This window comes from Lepus europaeus, chromosome 10 (assembly GCF_033115175.1).
Source record: "Lepus europaeus isolate LE1 chromosome 10, mLepTim1.pri, whole genome shotgun sequence".
Lineage (NCBI taxonomy): Eukaryota > Metazoa > Chordata > Mammalia > Lagomorpha > Leporidae > Lepus > Lepus europaeus.
Window position 1 is genome coordinate 77464383 of NC_084836.1, and position 6628 is coordinate 77471010.

The following is a 6628-nucleotide window of genomic DNA, read 5'->3' on the forward strand; positions in this document are numbered from 1 at the left end:
AATGTACACAATTACCTTACATTCATATCACTTATCAATTTATTAAAAATAGAACTGCAATATGCTAGAAGAGGTCCATCACAGGGACGTGGGCACACATCTGCAGCCCCCTGGGAGGCCGGAGTCCTGTGCACAGCCAGGTTTGGAACAGGCTCTACTATGGTCCTTCCCTGTCTTCCAAATAGAAGCCCACGGTCATCCCCATGCTCTCCTTCCGGTTGCCGCTGCACCGTCAGGAGGGGAGAGCGAGCTGGCGGCGTGGCCAGGACCCCAGCAGCAGCATCTGCTGTGGCATCCATTCTGACGCTTCCGTCCTCCGTAAAGCCCCAGCCTACATGCCCTATGGCTCCCCTGTACTGCGAGTCTGAGGAGAGCGGGCACTGTCGCCAGGGCCAGGTCTGGAGGAGCATCTGGAAACCTGCTGGTCCTCAGCCCCCAGGGGACCCCCGGCTGCCTTGGATGCTGTCCCTAGGCCCTCAGCCGCTCCTCCATTTTTTGGTGTGGCTTTCAAAGCCAGACTCTGGTGACACGGAGCGTCAATGTGGAAAGTGACCTTCCCCCAGGAGGCTTCTGCCAGGAATGTCGGTCAGGGCAAGGCCTGGCTGCTGAGCGGTCCGGCCCTTTCTCAGGCAGCTCCCCACAGGCCTCCTCATGGGCAGCTGGTGGGCCGCCCTCATGCCTGCCCCTGGAGCCTCACAGTGGGACAGGAGTAAGGAGTCACCCCATGGAGCTGTTTCTTACTTTCTTCAGCTCTGCAAAACACACCCTGAGGCTTCCAGGCACTGTCTACTGCCGGCTCTGGGGGCCCCACGCCACAGGCCTTGAACTCTACTCCGGCCTCTTGCTTGTTTCTGTCAGGTCTGGGACCAGGACTCTCCAAACATGCCCTCTATGGTCTCCGCTAACCCTGCAGGCCTGGGGTACCTTCTCTATGTCATGGCTGGGGCAGGGTGGGGGTACAAGAGCAGGCTCATTTCTCAAAAGGACCACCACAGACTCTGATTCCTCCACCTCTTTCTTCTTCAGGCCTTGATGATCTGGTTCCCATTTACAACCCAGTCACTCTCGCTGTGAGCCCCTCTCCAGGTCAGCTTGCTCTCTCGTAGCTCAGAGCACCGGAGAACGTAGGTCAGGAAGTACCTGTGGGCTGCACCCAATACTTCTGCTCCCCTCACCCCCCACCGTGGATGTCAGCCTCACTGGTGAGCCCATGGCTCTATAAAGGTCACCCAGCTGCACCCAAGAGGACTGTAGGGATGTGTTTTGGCCAGCATGTTCACCGACGGAAAAGTGTGCTTCTCTGAGAAGCGTTCATGGGAGGGCGGTCAATGGACATGACAGTCAGGACCCAGGCCAGGTGGGAGGTTGACCTCGCAGTCAGTAAGGCAGAAAAAACCTGGTTCCTGTGCTCTGTTCTATCAGCAGTGTAAACTCCTTGAGAAAGCGCTGGCAGAGCTGGGTTTTCCCCAAAGTGCTGGACATCATGGTAAGCCACACAGGTTCAGCTATCCCTGGAACAGAACGTACATTTGAGAGAGTCCCACCTAATGCCCCCAGAGCTTGGACCTGCAGAGTGGACTCTGCTATTTCCCTCCAGCAGATCATGGCCTTTCCACCTATACTCTTGAGCCTGCTCATGAGAGTCAAACAGGGGAAATGAGAGAAAAAGAAGTCCTGGAAGTTCCTTTTTGCTTCATTTCTCTCACACAGGGAAACGATGATGCTCACGGCAACTTTCTTCCTCCTAACCATGGCTGCGTAGAACTGCAGGTTTCTTCAGCCAAGATGCGTGTCTCGGCAGTTGACTTCCTGGGAGTGATGCTGTTGCCAGACGTTTCATCTGACTTCGGAGCCAGAGGCATTGTAACTACTGGAGGACGAGGTAATGGAGCCCAGGCATGGGAAGGGCATGGAAAAAGGCTGCCCAGGGAGGCTGGTGGAGCAACACCCCCATCCCTGTCTCCATTCTGCCCTTGGCCCTGTGTTTCAAAAGGTGTGCAGGAAGCTACAGAGAAAGAAGCTCTCCTGGTGAGCTGGAGGGGTCCTCTGTCACTTGGCCCTGCAGCAGACCTAGGTCACCTGCATCGCGCCCAGGACCCACACAGTTCTGATGTGTGTTCAGTTTTCCCGAATTAGGCTCTTGGTGCATGTGGTCCAGGCTGACTTGGCATCATCTGCACTTCCTCGGAAGCTGCCCATTCTAGCAGAGCAGACGGCACTGAGCATCCGTTGGGGAGGGGAACGCGCTCAGTGCATCCTTCAGGAGGGTCCTTTGGAACTCACTGCCACAGCACCAAACTTCATTTCCCCCAGCACGCTGACACCAGAAGCTGGTCTTGTGTACGGTCCTTTGGGCTCCCCCCTGGCATGTGTAAAGACCCCGGAGGAGCCATGGGAAGAGCTGCTGCTGCCGCTGCTGCTGAGGCTGCCACTTCCCTGACAGCACCTGGCTGACACCTTCACTGGGACAGCCTCTGTTTGCTGAGCTGTGGCCTCTTCAACCTCTGAGAAGCTTTAGAACTGCACAAGGCATGTCTGCCTCTTTATTCACAGGCCTGGTAAACCAGCAGGGGAGTTTCATTCAGGTTAGACTTCAACCATGACCAAGAGCTACAGGTTGCCAGGAGCCGGTCACATGAAGGAGCCGGCCGACGCCACCTGGCAAGCTGACAGTACCCGGGTCATATATTCTCATACTGCACTATATGTACACTGGCATTAAACAGTTAATTAAATGGACTGAAGAAGTAACAAACAGATTTCTCACCACTGAAATGGGATTTTACAGATCGTTGGGGGAAGTGAAGCTGTAGTTCATGTCTGATGTTTAGAGCTTTAGACATCAGTGTGAACTCATGTTTAGTTTGTTTCACATAAATCCTGATGTTACACAGAGATATGTAGAGGTGTGATCACAGGCCTGGGATTGTATGTACATGTGTATTTCTTGGCTTTGTCAGCTCAAAGTGCCCAGAAGTAACACACCTTCCGCAGCACGCAGCACACCAATCACTTGACCTTGCCTTCTAACGTTAGTTATTCAATTATGAAGCTCCTTTGGGAAATGAATGATTCTAAGATTGGCACATGGAATATACAAGGTAAGCATGAAGCATGTGTAGTTCCAAAAGTAAAGGAGTGGTGAGAAGAAAAACTTCCCTAGTGTGACAGTATTGTCAAAGGGAAAAGAGACAACCGAGGGAGCTTCCAGGTTACAGCTAAAACAATGTGAACAATGAAACAATTACATTACATTATAGTCCAGATTTGAAAAGCATTTCCTTAAGTCTCTGCTCATATAAGTAATTAATGACTAAATTCATCAATGGGGGACAATTGATTCTATGGACACAACGGACTATCACTCAGCCATAGAGACGAATGAAATCCTGACACTTGTAGCAAAACATGTGGAACTGAAGATAATCTTATTAAGTTAAATGACCCAGACAGCAACAGTAGGGCCAGAAGAGGTGGCAGAAGAGATGGCCGAGGCTGCAGGAGTGTGAGGTACAGCAGTCCAGGCTCCCCCAGGTCCGGTGACCCGGACACCGCATGGCCACCTTCAGGCAGGAAACTGAGGAGGAACTATGAGAAGGGGAAGGAGCTGGACAGTGGCCAGTTGGCCGTCAGCGGAAGTGCCAGAGGAGGGCCCTGGGAGGGTGTCCGCAGCCAAGGTCATCAGGAAGGGGCACCTGTCCTCCAGCCAGCAAGGGGTCAGCTGGGGGAGATGGAGTGGGAGGTGTGCGTCCTGTGGGACATCCCCCAGCATCGCTGAGCTGCCTGATGGCTTCCAGCACAGGATGGGAGTGGTGTGCATCCCGAGCTCTGCTGCTTCCTGGCAGAGGAGGAGGCTCTGGCCTGATGGGGGAGGAGGCCATGCAGTTCCGCAAGTGGATCCTGCGCGGCACGCACCATCACGCATTCAGACCTCAAGCCCAATGACATCATGGGTTGGACAAGGGAGCGCCAAGCCCAGGGGCAAGCTTGTCAGCTTCAGCATTGCGCACAGGATGGAGGTGGGGACCGAGTTTAAGAACCTCGTTGGCACCTGGAGCTCCTGGCTCCAGAGATCGTCAGCTACACACCTCTGGGCCTGGAGGTAGACGGTGCAGCATTGGTGTCATCACCGACACCCTCCTCAGCGGCCGTCCCCGCTCTGGGTGAGACCAAGCAGGAGGCCCTGACCAGCATCTTGGCCGTGAACCAGGACTTCAGTGAGGAGGACTCCAGCAGCACCAGCAAGCTGGCTGAGGGCTTCATCTGTGGGTGCTCGTCATGGACCCCAAGAGGGGAAGGGCTTCGCCCAGAGTCTGGGGCACTCCTGAGTCATGGCCACCGGGGCGGACATATACAGGGAGACAGGGGCTGTGAGCCTGAGCGGCTCCAGGAGGACAGATCCAGTCTGCTCCAGCAGGCCGCTCACAATAGCTGTCAGCTCCCAGCGCTTCTCCAAGGTGCTGCAGGAGGCGGGGGCCGCCAAGGGCCTGGGAGAGCAGGAGCACAGCATGCACCTGTGCCAGAGCCTGTGGAAGTGCTCAGGGCCATCTGCGAGGAGGGGGAGGCCTGGTACGAGGAGGAGACGAGAGCATGGGCCAGAGCCTGCGGCGGCTGCGCCAGGAGCTGCCCAAGACTGAGGCTCTGCAGTGCCAGGCCCAGGAGGAGGCCAAGGGCACTCTGCTGGGGGCCAGCTGGCTCAAGTGCAGCTTTGGCCACCTGGAGAACCACTAGGAGGTCCTGGCAGAGCAGGTGGCCTTGGAGATGCACTTGCTGCAGGATCTGGTGTGCGTCCTGGAGAAGGAGAAGCTGCAGGTCGGGGAGTGCCGCCTGTGCTAGGCCATGCCAGGCCCACAGGCTCTTGCTCCTGCTCCTGGGCTGCTGGCCCTGGCAAAGCTCAGAGAAGTTCACAGCGCCTAGGATGTGGGGGCAGGAGTCTATACTAAGTAGAGATTTCATCTATATGCACCCACACGGACACACAAAGTATCAAGTTCAGTTTGAAGACAAGTTTTACCATTGATTCTCAGAGTATACCTCATTAAGGACAGAGGTCCAACATGGGGAGCAAGTGTTGCTGATTTAACAAATGACGTCAGTGATCACCCAAGTTCTCTCCTCCCTTCAGAGGAAAGTACATCCTTCTTTGATGACCCTTTCTTTCCACTGAGGTCTCACTCACAGAGATCGTTGATGAAGAACCATGTTTGCCACTAAGTCTTGGCTTTCCATGCCTGAAATGCTCTCATAGTATTTTCAGTCAGACCTGAATGCCTTAGGGGCTGATTCTGAGGTCAGAGTGCTGTTTAGGGCGTTTGTCATTCCATGAGTCTGCTGTGTGCACTACTTCCCATGTTGGAACTTTCTCTCCTTTGTAATTCTATCTATTGTTATTACCCGGCACTTGGTCTTATTTATGTGATCCCTTTGACTTATGGTCTAACTATATGACCAATCCCATACTTAATACGATCACTTTATCCCATAAGATGGGATTAGTGCCAGGAATTTGGAGCCCCATGGCAAGTTTTTAGCTTCACCCTTAGTTAGGGTAAGTCTGAGGGAATGTGTGAGGATCTGTATGGCTCCTCACCCTTTCTTTCCCATGCTTGTTTATAACTGGAATCTATTTTCAATTGACTTAATATATCTATTATTAAATCTACATTAAGTAAGGAGTTCAACCAATGGTATTAAGTAGAGAAAAAATAGAACAAAAAATAAGTAAATAAAATGAAATAATTAACTGTTAAATGACAGTCAAGATAAGGGCTGCTCAAGTAATTGCATCTCATAATGTCAGTTTCAAAACTATGGAACTCTTCACGAATTTGCATGTCATCTTTCGGCACAGGCCATTTTGTCTTCTCTGTATTGTCCAGTTTTAGTAGATGTGCTGCGGAAGCAAGCACTCTCTCTAACTTTTTAAATGCACTTTAGACACCAGGGTGCTTCAAGAAGTTTGCAGAAAGTAAGAGAAGTAAAATATAAGCTTATTTTGCCAGAAAAATACTGAAATGTATGCAGAGGTTTTTGTCATAATATTCATGTTCAAGAACATTGTTAAGACGTCTATGCATGGATATTTCTTGGCACCAAAATGAATTCATCCATTTTTTTAAAGATGCATTTATATATTTAAAGGCAGAGTGAGTGGTGGAAAAAGACAGAGAGAGAGAGAGAGAGAGAGAGATCTTCATTTGTTGGTTCACTCCCCAGATGGCCACAATGGCCGGACCTGGGCAAATCTGAAGCCAGGAGCTTCTTCTGGGTCTCCCACATGGGCATCAGCAGGGAACTGGATGAGAAGTAGAGCAGCCAGGTCTTGAACCAACACCCATATGGCAAGCAAGCATCACAAGCTGCAGCTGTACCTGCTACGCCACAGCCTTTGTCCCATGAACTTGTTTTAATGCTGCTTTCCATAACATTCTCAAGTGCCCTAAAATACACACACACACACACACACACACATATATATATATATATACACACACATATATATATATACTTATATACTGAGCTGGTCATCTTGCTATGGGGATAGAAATCCTGTGTGATCATCTCTCCCCCACAAGAGTCAAAGCTCTGAAATACAATTTCAGCCATATGCGTAAGTCTGGTTTTGAGC

At 51.7% G+C, this 6628-nt stretch overlaps 1 non-coding gene and 2 pseudogenes across 1 annotated transcript; 1 reads left to right on the forward strand and 2 right to left on the reverse strand.

The window, feature by feature from the left end:
• Positions 1–507: 507 nt before the first annotated feature.
• LOC133768108 (folliculin-interacting protein 2-like) lies at positions 508–2818 on the reverse strand (annotated as a pseudogene).
• A 246-nt stretch (positions 2819–3064) lies between these two features.
• Positions 3065–4836, forward strand: LOC133768109 (death-associated protein kinase 3-like; annotated as a pseudogene).
• A 968-nt stretch (positions 4837–5804) lies between these two features.
• LOC133769237 (U6 spliceosomal RNA) lies at positions 5805–5909 on the reverse strand. Its single transcript, XR_009867134.1, has one exon. It is a non-coding gene; the product is annotated as a U6 spliceosomal RNA (small nuclear RNA).
• Between the last annotated feature and the right edge of the window lie 719 nt (positions 5910–6628).